At 47.1% G+C, this 23,068-nt stretch overlaps 1 pseudogene; it reads right to left on the bottom strand.

Annotated features, from left to right (window-relative positions):
- LOC116224634 overlaps nucleotides 1-23,068 on the bottom strand; it is a 34,499-nt pseudogene that overhangs the window by 9,492 nt on the left and 1,939 nt on the right.

Below are 23,068 nucleotides of genomic sequence, written 5' to 3'. Positions count from 1 at the left end.
GGCAGACCTACCATTAGAATACACAGCAGACCTAGCGTTAGAATTAGAATACACAGCAGACCTAGCATTAGAATACACAGCAGACCTAGCGTTAGAATTAGATTAGACTGAATAATTGTGTATGCGGGTTAGCTGGGTGAAGAAAGTATGTAGTATGTGGTTTCAAATAAGAAGCCATCAAACCCCCTATATATGTGTGCTGCTTGCTGACAAAACTCTGGATTATTGTTCCTTCTGCAGTATCCTTTGGGAAGTGCATGAGAACTAAAACTGCATCCCCTACTGATAAATACCAAATAGACAAACAAACCTCCTCAATAAAACCTGCATGCCACATTAAACACTGATCTAAGAGAATACACATCACGGAGATGGCGTCAGTGCTCGTTTCTGCAGACAGTGACGGTTGGAGCTGGACTCTCACCTTCTTGAAAGGGGGCCACTCCTCCTCCCCCGCCTGAGTCATGCTGTCGCTGTGGTCGCAGTCCGTCTGGAAGATGTTGGCCGTGCTCAGCTTGTAGAGGGGCTTAAGGGACACGCCGGAGGCGTCCCAGAAACGCACGGTGCCATCCTCATGACTGGAAATCAGAGGTTAGCAGAGACAGGGCAATGATATTTAAGTTCATGTGTCTGTGTGCACATCTGCCACGGGAACTAATGAATACAAACGTCCAATCTCTCAGACGACGGTCTTAATAAGATACAGGACAGATCAGATTTCTGCTGTACTGAAAGGTCAAGAACACCACCACCCCCCCTTTCAAACACACACACGAACATCAAGCACTCACCCCGTCAGTAGCAACTCCATGTGTTTCGGTTCAGTCGCCAGGCTCTTGCCTCCACATATTGGCCAGTTCTAAATATGAGAGCAGGGGAAGGGGTCATTACTGGAGCGTTCAATCAAACAGCATTAGTGAAAATGTAAAAAAAAGCTGTAAATTGAGACTCGGAGGAAGTTGGCTAGTGTTTTATTGACAGCATTTCAAGAACTGACGGATGTTGTTTTGCGGCAGGTCCAGAGAGTCTTTTCGCCACCTGACACATGTTTCTGGCGCCTGCGCCGGTTTCACGGAATGGAGTCTTAAAAGCGGGAAAGCTTTTTCGCCCCAAGTTCAACCCTGAAGTAAACCTCGAAATTGGCCGCACTTACGCTGACCAAAACAACAAGAAAGTTATGCAGTGAAACTGGAACTGCAAAGGCAGGAGTGAAGCCAAGGCTGTGGCTTCACTTTCCAGAAAGCAAGAAACACTTTACAACTGTGTTTTCAACTATGTTTTCAGCCTGTCAACTTTCGAGTTACTCTGGATAAACTTCACTATGGTAAACCTCCTTCATCATTATTATTTACCATGTGGGATCCTTTTGGAAGTCTCCACAACATGGAAGATTGTCACAAATGATAGGAAAATTAAGTGAAGAGTTTGAACAAACATAAAAACGGGCCAAATTAAATCAGTTCAGATCCCGACAAGGGTGGGTAGCGCTGTTGCACAGTTCATGATTGTATATGGCATCACTGTACCTAAAGTGTTTTGGGTAAGGGGGATGGGTACTAAATTGTAAAACCTGCTTTGAAGGTTTCCATTCATCTACTGTCCTTCATCTCCAACAACAGCTTGAAACTGCTTGTTTGTTGCTCTTGTTTAAGTATATCTTGTACATTCACACACTGATGATTAGGCATCTCCTTGGTCTGAAATGGTTCTGATATTTTGTGATTCTGGATGAGATTTCACCATAATTTGGTGTATCTGGAGAAAACCGCACCAGAACCGGGTCCACATCCACTTCGGACGTGGCTGCTCTCTCTGGGGTCTCTCTTGAGGGCTTTGGAGGGGGAAGGGGTACGGACAGGTTTCCGTACCACATGTGTCTGCTGGGGTTAGGGTTAGTTAGTTGGATGTGTGTGTGTGTGTGTGTGTGTGTGTGTGTTGTGTTGTGTGTGGTGTGTGTGTGTGTGGTGTGGTCCGTACCACATGTGTCAGCTGGGGCTCTGCTGCTGCTGCCCGGCGCTGATGATCCTCTCCCACAGCCTGACGGACGTTGGAGATGTGGTAGGAGCAGGTGATGGCCGAAGAGTGCAGTGGGGCCAGGTACGGAGAGGGGATCGTCGGCCAGCCGTGGGTCACGAGGTCAATAACAACCAGCTCCTCTTCCAGAAGAACCACAAGGGCTGTGGGGTCATCAAACTCTGGAAGCGTAACCAAGAGATAAGGGCAAAAAACCCATTAGTAAACATTAAGGGTTGTTAGATTTGAATAAAGAGGGCGAGTAGCATCTGTAATGCAGAGAGCGCGCAGGTTAATAGCACAACAGCATTTCCTTATCGTTAAGAGAAAAACAACCTCTAACCCTGGCGTGCCGATGTAATGACGGACACTCGTTTCGGTTTAAAGTGCATGTAAACAATCCCATGCTGGAGCGCTACCCACCCTTTAGGGGATCTGTGCAGTGGATGGTGAAGAAGTCAATGACCCTGGAGGTGAAGTCCAGGGTGACGTGCGTGCTGTCCTGCAGGATGGTCAAACAGTGGCGGTCTCCGTAGCTCGCCCGGGGCATGCCGCCGCTGAAGAGCACCAGAGGAGCCCTGCGGAGAGTTCCAGAAGCAACGGGAGGGAGAGGGGATAAAACCACCACAAACTTTAAAAAAAAAAATAATAATAATAAACGCATATGCGCTCCTCCTTCATGTCTTGGATACGAACCCCAATTCTGTCGTTCTCCAGAGGATCTTGTTCACAGCTTTACAGGGAAATGGACCTGAGGGCAAAAAAAAAAAGAAGTGTTTTTTTCCCCCTCCTTCATTAAAAAGAAACAGATCTTAAAACAGACCTGCGCCCAGGCACCATGCTATGGCAAACCAAACAGTGGACATTAAAACAGGGAAAATCTGTGTAAAGCTCCTCTGGCTTGCGAAAACAGCCCATCAGCTAATTGCGAAAAGGCCATTTAAGGTTTATTTGGACTTTTATAAGTCTGGACAGAAAAAATTAACAGACTTATTTTTCACCCGTGAAACACCGGTTTGCACTTTTCGAAGAACATTTCCGGTCTCTCTGCGGAACTCTGTTAAACAAACACTTGAATGAGGCTACAGGACTACACCAATAAAACACCTCAAGGATACATTATCAGAAGCCCTCATGCAACTCACAGATATAGCCTTGCTTTGATGAAATAAAGGCAAGAATGAAGAGAGGAACAGGAGAATGGAGAAAGAAACTGCCGCTCACCATAGGGGATAGTGGACGTGACTGGCTGACTGGAGAAAGGGGTGCTGTTGTTGACTGCCCACACCATGTAGCCACCGTCGCTATGGGAGCTAACGAAGGTACTTCCAGTTCGTTCCCACACCAAGCTCTCCAGCTGCTGCAGGGGTCACACAAGACAAACGGACATCAGCACAAGTGCGCACACACACAGACACAGACACACACACACACACACACACACAATGACGGCCCTATTCATGCTTAACCTGTGATGAAAAAGGGCTGGCATCTGACAGGTTACGGTGAAGCAAAACCCCACCTGCTTTCCCAGGAAGACGTTGTCGGCGTGCCGCGAGTCCATGTCCCACAGGACCACCAGGCCCCTGCTGTATCCGATGAGGATCTTGTCCGGCTGCTGAGGATGCTCCTGCAGGGACTCCACCGGTCCCAGCGACTTCCCGTGTTTGTAGTCCTCAGGAACGCTGCAGGAGAAGGGACGCTATTACTGACAGGTCAGAGAGACGGAGGACACAGGCCCATGGAATAATAAACAAAAACGGCAACAAAAACAATGGACAAACAGAGAACAACACAGAAGGGGCCTGAGGAAACAAAACAAAAAGATGGAAAAGACAAACTTGAATGAACCAACGAACTAGATATTTCAAAGACAACCCATCAAGACTGAACGTTTCACACACACACACACACACACACACACACACACACACACACACACACCCTCACCCTCACACACAGACACACTCATACCCTCACCCTCACTCACACACACACACACACAGATATGCATTAGCAAACATCTCTTGTGAAGATAAAGGCAGACTGACTGATTCCATCCCTTGCCCTGAAATCCCAAGTCGATGCCTGCATCATCAAAAAACCCATCTTCCTCTGATGCTACAAGCACCCAGGGAGACTTCAAAAGAATCCTGGAGATCACTCACAAACACACACACAGATGAGCGAGAGAGAGAGAACTAAGGAGCTGCCAGAAAATCACACACACACACACACACACACACACACACACACACACACACACACACACACACACACACACACACACACACACACACACACACACACACACACACACACACACACACACACACACACAGGGACTTCTGGGTGTTTTGTAAACACCAGGAGATGCCTTCATGTTTGTTTGCAGACTGAAGCTTAAAAACATGCTTTGGCTCAACAGCCTTGCTGAACTCTTCTGGGGAACTCAAGCGGAACATATAGTGTTTGCTGATTGAGACAAATCATTAGTCATCAATATTGTTCACAAACTTGCTGAAGTCAGGAAATGGATTTCAACTTTGCATCAATGAAATGCCCTTGGCTTTACACACACGCACAGAGAACACGTCTGCTGTGTTCACAGCAGTTGTCCAATGGTGAAGAGAATAACGCTGCATTAAAAAAAAAAAGAGTTGGGGGGGGGGGGGGGATGCATGACATCAGGATTTTCCCTTTTTTTTCTCGAGCGAGAGAGAGACGAGAGACGAGAGCCCATAAAAGTGAGGGTGCACAAGGACAAAGCTGACACAACATGAGCAAATCCTACCAGGCTCCAATTCAAGCTTCAAACCCTGATGACCAATCAAAAACCACCGAATGGGATTCCTCTGTGACTGTGGCACAGATTCAAGTGGAGGAATGCGCACAGTACACCCACAGAGAGGACGAGATGCACCCATGAAAACGGGAGAGGGGGTTAGAGGGGTGTGGGGGGGGGGGGGGTAAGGGGGGTTGGGGGTGGCGAGAGGCTGAAAAGAGGGGAGAAAGAGAAAAGAGAAGGACTGGAATCCTGTTTCAGTGGCTTGGCTCGGGATTAGGCCCAACAAGCCACAGAGAGCCCCGATTTCACACAAACAATCGCAATCTTAAATGGAGAAAAAAAAGCTCTTGAAGGAGAAACATTTCCAAAGGCTTTGAGGAGGAGGGGGGGGGGGGGGGGACGAGAAAAATGACAGGGTAGCATGAAGAAACAGTTGAAGAAAAACAGACATGTTTCAAGCCATAAATCATTCCGTCTGTTTAAACATTAATGAAACTGTCAACACAACCCTTCCCAGGACAAAACATACAGGAGCGGTTGTGCACAGGTCGACGACAAAGCAGCACTGAACATGGGCTGGACCCAGACTGGGAGCGTATTAGGTTTCGTGTTTTGTCAGACCAAAACAATTACTGTGAGCTGGACTCCCTCCTCATTTCTCAAACCACGCTGGCTTCTCAAAAGACACGACAGGAAGACGAGAGACACTTCGGCTCCCAAACAAAAACAGCCAACCACAAAGCTTACTATTGTTAAGAGAGCGAGCGCCAGCGAGAGAGAGAAAGAGAGAGAGAGCGAGAGAGACGACATCAACGTATTTTTAGGAATTGCGCTACCCTGCTGACACTCAGTGATGCGTCCATGAACCTCTATATTGTCGAATCCTCGGGGCAGGGATCACGGTGCTTGGCACTCGGCACAAAAGCATTTTGTTCAGCTAGTTTCCTGGCTGACACATACTTATTAGCAGCGGCTCAGAAGGGGCCGCCCATTACCCCAAACTGTGCCGGGCTAATGAGCGGTTCCAGGTCTGTCTTGACAGAAAATGAAGTCTGCGCTCCGCTACGCACAGCCCCAGTCTATAAGTGGGCCTTAAAAAAGAGAGAACATGAGCAAAGGCTGTAATCTACTTGAGCTTAAACGGCATCTTTAGCGCCGAAGGAGGAGACAGACGGGTGATTTTCCTCTCTTTCTTCATAAACACACAAATCTGCACTCTCTTTTTCCTGTCTTTCTTCATAGGCATCATTTTGGCCATCTGGCAAAAAAACAAAAAAACATCCCGACACCACTGCCAAGCAATGGCAATCAACAAGTTATGAGTAATGTGGACAGGAAGTGAAGTGCCGTAACGAGCTGGGAAAACACGCACAGCATCAGATTATCGGATGACTACCGGTCTACCGAAATAATGCAAGTAGTGAGGCGTGAACAGCATGGGGAACTGCACTAGGGCTGGAGGGAGGGGGGGGGGGGGGGGTGCAGGAAGCGAGTGTGCTAGAGACAGTGTCAAGAGAGAGAAGATGGGTGGAAGTAAGATGAAACAGTAAGAAGGGGGAGAAATGTACAAGAAAAAAAAAAGAAAAACATCTGATGTGTAGAGAAGCAAGAGAGAGGAAATGGAGAGAGACTGAACCCCCGTCTTACAGAGGCATAACAGACAGACACAGCTGGGCTGGTGTGTGTGTGTGTGTGTGTGTGTGTGTGTGTGTGTGTGGTGTGTGTGTGTGTGTGTGTGTGTGTGTGTGTGTGTGGTGTGTGTGTGTGTGTTGTGTGTGTGTGGTGGTGTGTGTGGTGTGTGTGTGTGTGTGTGTGGTGTGTGTGTGTGTGTGTGTGAGTGAGTGAGTGAGTGAGTGAGAGAGAGAGAGAGAGGGAGTTAGTTAGTGAGTGAGGCGAGTAGTGGACATTTGGAGCTAGGCCCGTGAAATGTGTTTGATCCCTCCAGTTCAAACGTGTTTTCAGCCAATGTGACACGGACATCCCCCCGGACCGCCGAGCCAAATGGGGCAGGAGCCACAAGGTGAAAGAAAATAAGGCAAAGAGAGCAAAGAGCTCCCCTTCAGCTTCATTAAGCTGTGTGTAAAGAGCCCGGTCAGGAGGGAGTCCCCACATGCTTACTTTATGAGGTAAGCTGCCGGTGGAATCTGTCCACCCAGCTCTCTTTTATTAGAGGCCAGAAAGCACTGCAGGAGGACCGGGGGGGGGGGGGGGGGAGCAGGAGATGGCTGGAAACAAAATAAATGTTCCAAGGAGAAAGCAAGGGGATATTTTTCCTGTTCGAGATCATTTGTGTCGGTCGTCCAGCCGTCTCGGCCTGAGATGTACATGAAATATGTGCAAATGTCCAGGGCTGGGCGACGTGCCCAAAAATATGATCAAGATATCAAATACTTGGCTTGGAATTCGACTCCTGGGAAACACGGGCTCTCGCGGCCTACCAAAGTGTGAACTATGCTTACATTTGATCAAGAACATTTCATTACGGTATTAATCAGATATCATTAAATCGCCATTATTCCACTGACCCACCCAAGTGCTGAAACCAAAACAAACACTTGATCAAAATCCCATTTCACACACTGAAGCAGACAGACTGCTTTTTGAAAGAGTGCTCCGACAGGCAGCGTCTGATGACACATGAACAGACGGAGTCAAAAGGTGAAGGGGAAGTTCAGCCAGTCGGGTGGTTTTCCTGAACAGAGGATGTCAAGATGCCTGCCATTCAAAAATTCCCATGCTGCTTTTTTGGCATCTGTGGTGCCGTAGTTTCCTCCTCTGTGACATTTTTCTTGCAGGGGGTTTGAATGCCTGCCACGGGTGGTTTTGCGCACGACAAACCCCCAATACTGAACTCAAATCTAAATTTTCCACCAAAACGCACAGAGCTAACCTGCTTACATTTACATTTAGTCATTTAGCAGACGCTTTTATCCAAAGCAACTTACAATGTATACACATTTTACATTTACACTGATGGCACACTGCACATCAGGAGCAATTAGGGGTTCAGTGTCTTGCTCAAGGACGCTTCGACAGGGAATCGAACTAGCAACCTTCTGATTACTAAACGACTTCTTTACCTCCTGTACCACTGTCGCCCCCCTTACAATGTCGACTGCAACATCCTTTCACACTCAAAATTCCCACATCTCCCGCTTCGGTCTCGGACAGGAATACCCAAATTCCCACATCTCCCGCTTCAGGTCTCGGACAGGAATACCCAAGCACTCACCTCTGCAGCACCTCCTCCTGAAGCAGCGACTTGTCCAGCAGGGTGAGGCTGGGCAGCTCCACGAAATGGACGCCGCCTCCCTCGGTACCCATGCACAGCAGGTCACAGGTCGGCGTGAGCAGGAGCACGGTCACACGGCTCGCACTGGAGGGGGAGAAGGGGGAAACAGGCTTTAAGGTGAGTGCTGATCTAGTGTCTTGCATTGCTCTGCTAGAGATCCAGTTCATGCCGTTGGCACAGCTCGTACGCAGAGCACAGACAAATACAGAAGGCACACAGTTTATTTGATGCACCAGTTGTTTTCTTTCGTCTTCACGAAATGCTGGTGTGTCGAGTTGCACTTCATGAATCTTTAGCAAAAGCCTGCTAAGTGAACAAGGGATAAAGTTGCTCTGAAACACTACAGCAAAATAAAGCAAGATTCCTCTGAAAAGAACAAAAACAAATCCCCAAATGAGACAATGCCCTCAGGTAAAAGGGATAGGATGTCAGTCGGACCTGGCGCTCTCGATCCCTGGTCTGCCCGGGAGGGTGAACTCGCGGACCTCTTCCAGGTGAGAGTAGCCATCCTTCTGGAAGACCTCCCACAGGTGCAGGGTGTTATCATCCAGCAGCGAGAGGATCCGGCCCTGGAAACCAGTTTCCATTCATATTGAACACACATCAGGTAGATCACATACACCAGACCCGTCCATTATACCAAGTACACAAGAAAACACTACAGGAATCCCTCAACGTCCTTGCAGCATAACGCAAACATAACGAAATAGTAGAGTATGTAACTGGCAGTCATAATAAAACCTAACGGGAGGTACTCAACACCTGCATTTCACTGATGACAATTTGCCCCCAAAAACTCAATCATGTTATGATGGTGATGAGAGGTGAGGTTTGGTGAGCACAGACTTACTTGTCCGTAGAGGAAGTGGATCTGCGTGACCGTGGCGCAGTCTTTGTGAAGGCCGGTGAATTCCACTCCAGGGGCTCCATAGCTTTGGGGGGGGGGGTGCAGGTCAAGGAACTTAATTCAGACATTACACACTTACATGTCGCTGGCGTTCTGGAAGAGACATCATTTAAAAACCATGCTGCAGGTAGAACACTCAAACTCAGAGGACATAACCAGAGGGGTGGAGTGGCGGCAGGAAGGCTCACAAGCACAAAATCACACAGACACAAAAGTACACACACACACACTGAATTCTCCCCCCATACGTAATACAGATTAAGAACAGCGATAAGGGTGATCATGTCTAACTACAGATAATGAATGACATCACATTCTGATTGTGCAGGCGGTCAAACAAAGCTGCACACATTGAAAACTCAAGAGAGACACACAAGCCGGATTACCTTCAGTCTTTCTGCCGAGGGCCAAGCTTTGTGTTTTGAAATGAAGGCAAGAAAACTGCAGGCAGTAATTACAGCATCCCGGCTGATCGAGTGGCTGACACAAAACTGTCACTAGTTTTTATCTTCAGATTTGTCAAAGTTGAAATGGACTAACATTGCACTTATGGGAACGGCTCCAACTGCACTCCAGCAAAACTGTAATGAGTAATCCTCCCATTCACTGAAATTACTCTCATTCAAGCTGCTTTATATTCCCCTAGCAGAAAAAATGTGTTATAACCACACCGTAAAAAGTGCAGAGAGCACATTTGCATTTGGGTGAAGCAGCTACTGCGCTGGCTGCCAGTTAGAGAGAGACCAGGCTGCCACTGTAAACAGTGTATCGCAGACCGAGTCAAGAGGCCTTGGAACACTTGTTACTAGGGGGTTTCAATGTTCGATGTAACATTTTGGCAATCACGCAAAATAAGTCATATTAGCCAGAGCCATAATGCACGTGAACACATATAATATTAATGATTTTACCAATATGTCTACTGTATATGGGTAAATAGGGATACGTATATGGGTAAATAGTGATACGCTTGTGCGTGAAAACCAAGAGTTTTCAAATGCTAGCACCATATGCCGGGCATATGTTGAGCCACAAGCCCATAAGCTACTTTTCAAATCCATCATGACGCTTTGTTTTTTTACGTAATGTCCCCTGGGATGGCCTTGTACAGGTTCACCTTAACCCTGCCTACAAACCCAATGCCTCCTGGTGTGGCAGCCAAATAAATCAATCGAAACTGTAACCTTAAAATACACCCCTCACATTTTCAGAAATGACGAGACCTGTCAAAAGCCCATGTGACACTGGTAACATGCACCATGTGATTTTGAAACGGGCCTCTTCCTGCTCCTGCTCCTGCCCAGGTGCCCACTAATAATAATGGGAGCACATTAGGCTCAGATGCAGGGGAAGGGGGAAGGGCGGCTCTGGGGAACTATGGAACTGTTCCAGGCAGGCAGGGTCTGAGGGAAGCACGGGGCTGTCAGGACAGAGACGGAGGGACAAAGCAGGCCCTGTGTGTGACCGAGAACAACAAGCACCATGTCAACCGTACTAAGGAGCACTCGTAGCACAGAGGGCCTCTTGGCCTCTCTCTCTCTGTGTGTGTGTGTGTGTGTGTGTGTGTGTGTGCGCGTGCTAGATACGGAGATAGAAGGAGAGAGGAATAAAGAGAGAGAGAGAGAGTGTGATGACACAAAAGAGAAATCAGTAAAATAAAAAAAATGAATAAATGCATGGGTGTATATACATATGCAAGTGAAAGGGAGTGAGTTTGTGAGGTTGTGTGTGTCTCTGAGAATGTGCGCACGCATACACACTCAAGTGTGTGTGTGTGTGTAAACATGATCCAGAGCTTAACACTCAACAATCCAGCTACTCAGCCATCTTGGTATAATTGGGCTTCAGTAAGCCTAAGCCTCTCCGAGTTAAACGCTACTTGTGCATCTTTAAAACGTTCAAAACCATCCTGCACTCCCTTCGCCAGAACTTTAAAAGACAATTCTGATAAAACTAAAAAAAAAAAACTCCTCTGGTGGAATAAAGGCCACAGTATGATGCCACTCACTTGAGATAATACCCCATACAACGCTGCTGTGTCCAGGATCAGAACTCCTGCGGACGGCATTCAACTCCAGCCTTGCCGCTGTATTCTTCACTCACTGCTCCCTGATCAGTGGTCTGGGACTTAGTGCATCGAATGGAGAAATAATGATGATCATAATGTTTATCTTTTCAGCAAACAAGGGACCAGTCAGTCATAATTACAGACCGAAGGGTTTGAAATCAACAAGATAGCCATCAGCAAAATGCCCAGAGCTCCTCAAGACAAGCGTACAAATGAATGACGGACTCCGACCCTATTTTTAGCCCCGTAACTAAACAAAGCCAAGGGACGGCTTTAAAAATAAATTGGGAAGACCATTCTCATCTCGTGTCCTTCCACTGTTTGTTTGCCATGGACAGGCTCCAGGATGGATCTGCAGTGGCTGTGTGCATCTTGAACACCCCAAGATGGGGGGGGGGTTAAAAGGACAGACAACTTCCCTTTGCCCTCCTTTATTTAGGACTACATCAGTCACTGGAACAAGACAAAACAAATGAATGGGGAAGGGGGGGTTGCGTCAGAGAGACTGAGGGGAGGAAGAGGGACAGGAAGAGGGTTGTGTCAGAGAGACCGAGGGGAGGAAGAGGGGGACTAAAAAAAAAAAATCTTAGGAGTAATAGATTGTGATCGAGGGACAGACTTAGACACAGACAGACAGACAGACAGACAGACAGACACAGACAGAGAGAGAGGGGGAGAAGAGAGAAAAGAGAACAAACTCTTCAAAAGGAGTGTGCCAGGGCAAAAGAGAGATGGCAAGATCAGTAAGTGAGAGTGAGTGTTCTCGCACAAGAGGCCGGCCGTGTGAGCTGGGAGGGGAGCTGTGGAGAGGAGCTGGGAGCGAGAGCAGGGAGCAAGGAGCTATGGAGAGGGAGGAGGGAGAGGGGAGCTGTGGAGAGGGGAGAGAGGAGCTATGGAGCCGGTGGGACGTCTGAGGCGAGGGGGAGAAGCAGAGCAACCAGGGCCCTGGAATGTGCCGGGTGTGAGGATCAAGCAGGAGGAGCAAAGAGAAACAGCTGGATGACGCTCACAGAGAGAGGGAGAGAGAGACAGCATATGCGTGTGTGTATGAGAGCGAGGGAGAGAGAGAGAGAGAGAGAGCATATGTGTGTGTGTGTGTGTGTGTATGAGAGAGAGGGAGAGCATATGCATGTGTGTGTGTGTGTGTATGAGAGAAAGGGAGAGAGAGAGCATATGTGTGTGTGTGTGTATATATATAAGAGAGAGAGTGACAGAGAGAGTGAGCGTCTGAGAGAAAAGGGGGGGGGGGGGGGGGGGCTGATTTCGCTCCACCTCATTAATCACCAACAGAGCCCCACTCTTGCTTGTTTTGGGAGGCATGCATTACTTCCCCTGTTCCAACTTCCAACATTTCCCCCCTCACAATGGGATACAAAACGACTGGCAGGGGTTCAACTCCATGTCGATTCAATATCCTTCTTTCTTCCCGGAGAGGGTCTGCATCGCAAGTCTTGATCAGGACGGGAAAACCAAACATACAAGACCAGAGCTGGGAGCGACAAAACTTTTTTTGGTGTGCGGTAAAGCATGCCTCTTCGCGATGAGGGAAAAGAAAAACACTTTAAAAAAAGAGGTTGAAATTTCCCTGTGTCTTAAGAGGCCGCTACGCCTTGTTGTGCTACAAGTCTTCCATGGCCCCAGTGACGAGGGAAATAGCACAGACAGTTATGACACTTTATCATCATCTCTCTCCAGTTCCTCCCTACTGTGTGACCCAACTCCCCACGCTCAGTTTCCATCCACAAGGGGGTTACTATAGAGAAACCACTGCAAGCGATCCCAAACCACTGCAACTGGCCCAAGAAGGGAGGCTTAAAAACACTGTTAGGACACAGTGTGGAGAGTATGCAGAGCTCTTCGACAACATGGACTCAAGAAGGTTCCCACCCCCAAACCAAGAGTGTGAAACAGAGCCACAGTGGAACCAGAGCAAATCTGACCCCGGGTCAGTTGACAACGCTTGTCTAGGATATACACATTTCATGGGAGGGGGGACTGGGGAAAAGTGAGTTTAACTGGCATAACAAAACTAAACACAGAAGCTGGCATGAGGAGAGAGTCATCACTGCCCCCAAGTCAGACTGACCACATTTATCAACGTGCCGACTTCACGGGAAACTTTACAAAGCCAAGCGGAAACTTGGGACGGCCAATAAAAGCACTGCCTTGATTATTCGCTCATGATTGCGGTTTTAAGAGTGAGCATCGAGGAACAAATCTGAAACTCTCAAACACTCTTCTCATATCATATCCACCTTTGCAAACATCAGGCATGCAACTACACACACACACACGCATCACACACACACACACACACACACACACACACACACACACACACAACACACACACAACCCATAATAGGGACATTCCATTGTCAAGTCAAGGAGGGGTTCCCACCTTACACTAATTCATTTGATAAGCTTTTTAACAGGGAAAAAACATATGCCATTGGGATTCTATTACTGAAATTACAGCCACTTGCACAGAAGTGGAGGTCAAAATGTTAAGTTTACATTAATGTTGAGGGGTTTCAGGAAGCTACTTATAACTAATTATTACCTACTTAGAAATCAATTTGCTTACGGAGACAGACAATCACTTTGTGTACAAGCTGAAAAAAAAAAAAAACACACACACACACACACACACACACACACACACACACACACACACACACACACACACACACACACACACACACACACACACACACACACACACACACACAATGACATGTTTTTTTTTCCTCTCACATTAAACAACCACTCCTCAAAAAGTATTAAGAAATATTAGTCCTCTTTCTTTACCACAAACTATCTGCAGATTTAACTGCAGTATCTGCAGTTTCAAGGCCATAGGTGGTTTAATCTGGCTGAATCCTGGATGAATAACATTTTGGAATGTGTCATTATTTTAAATAAACATGGCAAAAATAACCTGCTTATTAAAGGCTGGATTACACATAAATACAATCCAAGTCATCCTTCACTTTTCAACCTCTTATTTCAAATTCATTGTTACCAAATTCCCTAAATAAAGTTATGCTTTAGAACGTATTAATGAACAATTCCTTACAAAAATAAAATACAATTCAATCACGGAACTCATGAATAAATCATGCATCCTGAATTTGGCACATGTAAACAAATTTATTTTTATAGCTCTCAGTGTTGACCATGCTGTAATGTGGAATAAAGCGCATCTTTCATAGTAACCGTTGCTTACTTTTCCATCAAGGCTAAGGCTAGGAAATGTGAACTGGTTGCTATTACATATAAACGATAATGACAATGCAACACAATATGAACTCACTAACTCACTCACACATAAGCAAGCACACTAAATCACTCACACATTTAAGTGGGGATAATACAAAATAAAAAATACTAGCTGAATTGACCTCTCAGAGGCCCTTCATAAGCAGTTTCTTCATTAGGCCCCACACCCCCTTCTCTCTTTGGGCACCCCTGCCCACTTACTGTTACCCCCGCGCACACACACACACACACACACACACACACACACACACACACACACACACACACACACACACACACACACACACACACACACACACACACACACACACACACCACACACACACACACACACACACACACACACACAATGAGAGAGTAACTCATGGGCTGGAGGAGAAGCTGGCTCCTCTCCCCTCGTTCTCCCCGACAATGGCTGGCGATTACCCACTCGGGCGCTCCCATCAAGTTAGCAAGAGATAATGCAATTTCACGGTCTGAATAGGGACAAACAGCAGACACTGTGTTCAGCCTCACGTATGGCCTATGAACATGCCTCCACAAAAAAAAAAAAGAAGTGTTGCCTCGTAAAACACATTGGAGACTTTAAAAGGCAATTTACACAGATTTTTGATTACATCAACATTACAAAATCCCATTTCTCACAACCTCTCATAACCACAAACACATGAGCTGCGAGCATTCTTGGTAATATTCTGGCAGTTTCCACGATGATGTGGGGAAAAAAATATGTTTACAGCTGAAGGAAAATGTACTCTACAACTGTTGTGCTCGAGCAACAGGTTGCTTTAGTACCCCCTCGGATGTTGTGCTTCGGGACGACGGGCCATGCAAACTCATCAGTTCTCCCCGAAAGTGCGCTGGCCATTTTAAGTTCACGTCACAGTGGATTAGGTCAACCGACCCAGCCGTATGGAAGGAGATTTCCGTTCTTATGCTCGTCTCATTAAGCCTGAAGCCAACGGCCGAGAGAAAGGCCTTTTTTCAACGAAGAATGCCTCTGCTTAGGGCAGCCAACTTTCCTCCTTATTGTAACCCTCCACAATGACAATTTATAATTAAACAGCGCGCTCTCTTTCTTGTTTTTAAGGGCAGCGAAAGAAGAAAAAAAAAAAAACAGGTTGGCAACGATGCAAGCACGCCAGTGAATTCAATAAGGATTCACCTCATTCTCCCCTGTTCTGCTGGCTCTTGGGTTCCTAAAAGACCCTATAGGTCTTTTGAAAGACCCAGAGCACCCGAGCAAGGGCGACGGAGCACAGACTGGAACTGTGGGGAACGGGAACTGATTTTGGGCTCTCAGTCTGAGTGTGTGTGTGTGTGTGTGTGTGTGTGTGTGTGTCTACAAAACATGCATCAGAATACTAATGGGTTGTGACTGATGCGTCCCTACAGACTTGAGCCGGCGACAGAAGAGGGCAGATTGGAGGAGACACCGGGGGTTTTTAAAAACAGGGGAGGGCCTTACATCAATGGCCATTTCACAAGCACAGAAGCAGTGAGGTCTGAGAAATCACTGATAAGCAGCACATCAGATGAAGGGGAAAGCTGCACGGAGCGCAGACCTGGTTGGTGAAAGAGAGATGGAGCACGAAACTGATAGAGAGAGATTGAGATAGAGTGTGGAAAAAGAAAAACGTGTTTGTGTGAGTGTTTAGAAGGAGGAGGGATAAAAGAGATAGACTAGAATGATAGTAAAAGAACGGCTGGAGATTAGGAACTGTGTCAAGAACAGAGATCTAGTGATCAGACTGAACGAAGGTGAAATGAGACTGAAAAGTAAGACGAGAAACAGAAAAGAAAATGATCAAAACAGAAAGTGGCAAAAGGCAGCATCCTTCCTGCACCCCCCCCCCCCCACCCCAAGAATACTGCCTGTGCACTTCATGCCTTATATCTGCTCATAAACAGTAAGCCAGGCAAGGCTTTACGTGCTGATCAGTGGAAGCAGCGCCCCATTCAAACACCTTAACATGCAGTTGGAAATGGTTGGATTTTAGGCAGAACCCCCATTTGATCCCTGGATGACCCTGCGCGCGTGCGTGCGTGCGTGCGTGCGTGCGTGCGTGCGTGCGTGTGGGCACCCAGGCATGTGTAGACTGTACACCGAGTGAACCAGGGAGACTGTGACAGAAACAGACACTGAAAAGTAGTGATCGAGCAGTGGAGTGTGTGTGTGTGTGGCGTAGTGGCAAAGGCGCCCGTGAGGCTCAGCAGGGTGTCTCCTCAGCTACACTCAAACAGCACGCGAGCCAGCGGGTGCGATGTGAGAACGAGGCTCCTCGTCTGGCCCTTTCATCTGTGGAGCCATCCGACGCACGACTCGAGATCATGCCTCAGCTCGATGCGGCGATGTCAGCTCTACCGCATGGGAGTTAGTGCTGCAGCGTGCTTCGCTGTGAGGCTCGGAGCTGTGGGCTGAGCTCTCAAAGCTGCTGCAGCCACCGCCATGGCCACTGAGGCCGAGACTGCTGCTGTGTTTGGACTCAGACGAGGCAGTGAATACTGATAAATAGGCAGAAGGCCACTCGGCTTAACTCCCCGATAAAGTGAGCAAACGAGACAAACCTCTACTGTCGTCTGATCATATTTCTACCAAATGACTTGAGATGTTTTTAAATATGCCGTTGGGATGTCCTAAAACCGCTGTGGGAACAGACACGCTGCAAATCAATGGCACAGACTGACTACAAAGACGACAAGCTACCACTGTAGTATGAAAACAGATGCTTCAACAAAATGACTTATAAATGTCATATATTTAATATGCCGTTGGGACGCCCTAAAAACTGCTAGAATTTTTCAGTGGCTCAGACTGAAGGCAAATTACTGAGCACTCAAAGAGAAACTTGAAGCTAAACTGATAGCATCAGTGAACTAGATGCAGGAAAAAAAAAAAAAAAAAAAAAAAAAAGACTTCCTGGTATCTATGTATTTCAAAGTTAAAGCCTGGCAGAGGTTAGCAAGACTGGCTAACGTTTACAGCAGCTTTAATACACGTCATTTGGCACTATGCTTTTGCCCGCATGTGATGCCCAAATCCACAACCAGTTCCCCGCTTGGTGCAATGGCAGGAAGCTAAGCCGTTGATTAATCCACTCAATATCATATCCTAGAGGGCTGGCTAACCTAAAGAGCAGAGGGGGAGCAAAAAAAAAAAAGGAAGGGAAAAAATACCATAATTACACACACACACACACACCTAATATTTCATACAGAGGTTCATGGGCACAGACCACACAGATCAGATATTCATTCTAGGCTCCTTCAAATTTCCTGAGCTCTACCTACAATTGAGTCATAAAAACTGGTTATCCATCATATCCTTGGCATCCAACCTCATGTTGAATTATTTCACTGTTATATCAGTTTTCATACACGGCAAGAGTCAAGTCATTTCAGCACTAGGCAGCTAGTTTCATGACGGCAAAATACAAAACAAATAAGTTGTTCATTAACACCATGATGAAAGGGCAACTGAAGCCTTTTCTTTAAGTGAAGACCAGGCTCTTCCTCTATCAGAGGTTTTCTGGAGCACCAACTGAGGTCAGTGCCTCTTTTGAAGTCGGCGTGTAAAAGCCCAGGGCAAAATGAGAATAATCATGATGGCAGAGAAAACACACACAGCATTGATAATCAAATGTTGGAAGGCCGACCGTAATTTCACCGAAAGTTTTATAAAACAAATCCATGTATTAACCACTTTTTTTTTTACATTACACCATTATGTCACATACAACCAAATGGCACGTGGTTGTGGCACGAGTACTACTAGCCTTTTAAAGTTGTTTTATGAAGGGAATAAAACTGTTCTTAAGCTGTGTTTTACGGTTTTCATTGTGTACAAAAAAAAACAAAAAAACAAATGAAATTCATACCCATGTGTAGCCCGCAACAGAGTATTAAACCACAAGCCTGCAGAAAGTTTACAAAATCGATGCATAAACCGCAGTACATTACAGTACATTGCGGTACGAATTTCCCCATCACAAGGGACCCAAGACAGCACTGAAGAATTCCAAAGAGACATGCTCAGTCAGTAACAGCAAACAAGGACCACACATCAGAGATCGTGTGATGCAGATTGGGGACACAAAATAAACGACTAACAATAACAAACAATAAATGTCAGGAAGCAATGTCTCATGTCCAGACTGAAAGAGATGGATAAAACCATTGGCTATTGATTGGCACTGATTGAATGCCACAGGGATGACAGCGAGGAACATTTGGGAACAAAACTCGATAAAAGCGCCTGGCTTCTGCCCCCCGCCACATTATAAGCAGTCTAGAGAGCATAAATCCACACACTGACAGGGGATCGCCGTCTCCCGAAAAATCATGGCTGCATCCTGATTACTCGCCTGCTGCAGCAGTGGCCTTGGAAACTGGTTCAAAAGATGTCTTTATTGCGACGGTTCGAGGGCCAGCAACAAAGCTCCAAAAGAATTTGCGCGCCCCCCCCCACGCCTGCCCGCCCCCCCACCTCACTGCAGAGGATGATCTCGGGGGCAGGACGACACGCATTCTTCAGGGGGTGAACCCAGCTCCCCCATCTGCCTGACTGCTCCAGCCATCTCATTACTTTCCGTTTAAACCCCCCCTCCTTCTCCTCTTCCTCCTCCTCCCCTTGTAATACTTCCACTCTCCAAACCATAGGCCCCTTACCAGTGCCTCAGAAGTCGAGCGCTACCCGAAAGGCATGTTTGTGAGAAGACAAGCTCGTGTTTCAAAACGCACAAACAAAAACACGAAGGCCAAAGAAAAGGGAGTGAACCAAAGACTTTATCATTTTCTTTTTCCATCGCCTGTGGGTTCGGCCCAAATCTGACAAAACGCAGGAAGACAAAAAAACAACAAATAACCCACATGCAATCTTACCGCAAAAGATTAGCTTGCAAAAACGTAGTTCTTAGAAAAAGAGCCAACACGCATAATGACAAGATAGACCAGTTCTTAAAAATAAAACAGAGAAGCCTCATGGCTGAGATAACATTTACTCTCCCTTCAAAAGGGAAGAGCACGCTTCGCTTGGTCTACCAGTGAAATCACCCAGCACATTAAAAGAGCCATTTCCCTCAAGCGCTCCCCAGTGCTCTAGGAAAGCTGGAGAGGCAGTCAGTTGGGAACTGCCACAGGTAAAACAATACCCGGTGAAGGAGAAATGATTTTGAAGGATTTACAATAGAGCAAGTATTACAATAAAATCTACTGTAACATGCCGATTTGACATTCTCGATTACATAGCAGGTCCCCAAGATCTCCATTCATCTGATAACGTTTTTTTAAGGGCCATACAGTGCACTGGCAACTATTTTTATTATCCCAAAATCTTTAGAAGTGCACTCATAACACTGACAATTAAATGACAAAAGCTCGATGCTTGACACTCAATACTACACAGGACTGGCAAAGTATGTCAACAGCGAAACATATTGATTTGGCCGCTCAGAGAGAAAAACTGCTGAACTTGACCACTTCTGCACCTCACACCTCAGCCTCCCCTCTAGCCCGCTGATGCCAGCCAGCAATGCCAGCAATTGGTGGGGCGACAGTGGTACAGGAGGTAAAGAAGTCGTTTAGTAATCAGAAGGTTGCTAGTTCGATTCCCTGTTGAAGCGTCCTTGAGCAAGACACTGAACCCCTAATTGCTCCTGATGTGCAGTGTGCCATCAGTGTAAATGTAAAATGTGTATACATTGTAAGTCGCACATATGTAAGTCGCTTTGGATAAAAGCGTCTGCTAAATGACTAAATGCAATACTAAATGCAATGGTTAAGCTATAATGTGCAAACCACAGCTCCCCTACGCTCCGCACCATGCCCCCCGCATGGGCTTTTTTTATACTACACTCCAACCCAATGCGGGAATCCTATAAGCAGGCTGGAGAGAGGATGTTTTTGGCTGCTCCGGTATGGGATGGAGAGGCGAGCGGTGAGCCGTCGGACAGACAATTGAGCCAACGCTTCCTCCCTTGGGAGCGTAAATCACGCCATGATGCAAAAGATACGGCCCATGGAATAGCCCATCCCAGACCACTTTAAACTGACGAGGAACAGACGAGCCTAGATAGCCGCTGAATAAACAACATAAGGAAGCCTCTTAACGGTCTGACTGAACTTGGTTGAATTCACACGGAGAAGGACGTTGTTGTTGGTTTTTTTTTTTTTTTTAAAACACGCCGACACAGCTTTACTGCAAAGTAGTCAAAGAAAGCTCTGCAAGCCAAGCGTGTGTCATAACAAAAATTATGACAGTTGGACTATCAAAAACCTCCAAGAACACCAAGACCCTTTAATTCAAATTAAACAAAACCCCACCCTAGCTGCAGGCCAACTCCACAATGTGAGAATATGCACACACCCTACTGAGACAAACACAGCACCATGAATCAGCTCTGGCAGGGCCTTGTAGTATTGCAGCGAGAGTGTGTGTGTGTGTGTGTGTGTGTGTGTGTGTGTGTGTGTGTGTGTGGGAGAGTGTGTGTGGGAGTGTGTGAGTTTGTGTGCAGGAGGAAAACACTGGAGTAGGGAGATGTCAAACATGCAAGCTATGCGCTGGGCACAGCCCGCTACCTTCACCACACCCCTCCCTCCCTCCCTCCGTCTGCAACACGCACACTGACCGCACCACACCCCCACTGGCCCCTGCTGCCCAGACGGAGGAAATGCTCACAAACCCAAACCACTCATTACTCCAAACCAGAGAAACCCAGTCATCCTTTTTTTTTTTTTACCTATCAGCACCCAGGCCTCGGCAAGCTGGGAGCGCTCCCTTGTGTGAGGAGCAGAGGCGGGGAAGACGGGGAGACCTTACAGGGGGGAGGCACTGAACTGCAGTGACTGACAGGCAGATAGATCAGACAGTTCAACAACTGCGGACTTCCCTCTAGTGCAACACGCCATTGCGAGTCTCACCGGCCCCTACTCCGACACACCACCCCCCCCCCCCCCCACACACACACACACACACACTCTCTCTCTCTCTCTCTCTCTCTCGCTCTTCTTTTTCCTTACATCATTTTCTTTTTTTCCTTCTTACTCCCTCTCCCTCTTCCTCTTCCTCTTCCTCTTTCTCTTTCTCTCTCTCTCTCCCCCACCTCAGCCTATAACTGGTTGCCTGCTCTCTCCTCTGCTCTCTACACACCCCTACCTCACTCATGCATTCTCTCCCCTCTCCCTATCGGTCACTGTCCCTCATGCTCCATCTCACTCCCTCCCTTTCCCTCTTTCCCATCCATCCATCCATTCTTTCCCTCCCTCCCTCCCTCCCTCCCTGCCTGCCTGCCGGCCTCTCTGCAGGGCAGTGCCTGACAGTGCCAGTCTCCCCAGTAGCAGGCCTGTCTGCAGCAGCTCAAAGCCCCGATTCTACTGTACACGTCCACAATCACACCAGCCACAGCGGGGCTTACACGTCACTGACAGGAATGTGCAGTATTTAAAGCCTTATCGCCTGCCGCCTTCATCAGGCTAGGAAGAACACTACGGAAAAAAAAATCTCTGCATAACTAACCACTTCCTCACTCTGTACACAAATTTGCTACCCTGCGAAATCAATGGTGCATTCGTGGGGACACAATCTCTTGGGAAATGACAACAAACAGACAGAGAGAGAAAGAATTTGAACTTCAGAGCGATGACAATTCACTTGAATTTTGGGAAATGACAGCAAACAGAGAGAGAGAGAGAACTTCAGAGCTATGACAAATCACTTGAATTTTGGGAAAGGACAACACAGAGAGAGAGAGAGAGAGAGAGAGAGAGAGAGAGAGAGAGAGAGAGAGAGAGAGAGAGAGAGAGAGAGAGAGAGAGAGAACTTCAGAGCTATGACAATTCACTTGAATCAATGTCAGATGGAAGAACAATATCTGACACACCGAAATTCAGTTATATGAGCAGAGCCAGATTCATCGGTACGCTGAATGCCATCAAAAGTACATAAACTTTCTTACTTGACTGGGTAAAGTTCATAAATCTGTGCAGGCCGTGCACTCAGCTGTACTCCCATTCAAGAATGCAGCCTACCATGCAAGCCACCGACCGACATGCACTTTGTTTTCCCAACTTAAAAAGGATACACTTTGATGGCTCCAGATTTGGTGCCAATGGCCATAAGCTGCAGCTTTGGATCATAAGCCAAGGCGCTGGGTTGGTTCGGGAATCCATGTTCGACAGTCTGACGAGAGAGAAAGAGAGAGATGGACTATTTTAACATTTCGTGTCACCTGAAACAGACAAACGCAAACAGGCATTTGCACATAACATGAGCCCTAGCCAGTTTTGACCTCCTTAGGCCAATCAGAAAAGGGAACAATGGTAGCCTAAAGTATTGAGTCGTTGTCGTCGTCATCATCATCATCATCATCCCCCCCCCCCCCCCCCCCCCATTGTTTATAACAATGTCCAGAGAGGAGCGGGAGGCCAAGACTACAAGGCAGAGAAAGAAGGGAGGACCTCAACAAAATGTATATATACATAATTTTAATATCCCTTAGTTTTTTGTCCAGACCAAACATAACTCCTTCTATTGCCCAGTCTGCAAGTGGTGGTTGGTGGTGGTGGTTGGGGTGGGGGGGGGTTGGGGGAGTGGTGGCAGTGAACAGCTGTTTGAGCCGAGAAAAGGAAAAGGATCGGACCATCTTATGACATTTCACACCGTGTCAGGACGCTCTCCCCGGCTGACATTAACGTTGCCATCAACTCCCAGCCCCCACCTCAA

Source organism: Clupea harengus, chromosome 1 (genome assembly GCF_900700415.2).
Source record: "Clupea harengus chromosome 1, Ch_v2.0.2, whole genome shotgun sequence".
Lineage (NCBI taxonomy): Eukaryota > Metazoa > Chordata > Actinopteri > Clupeiformes > Clupeidae > Clupea > Clupea harengus.
Note: the sequence above shows the minus strand (reverse complement) of the source record. Positions and strands in the feature narration are given on the sequence as shown.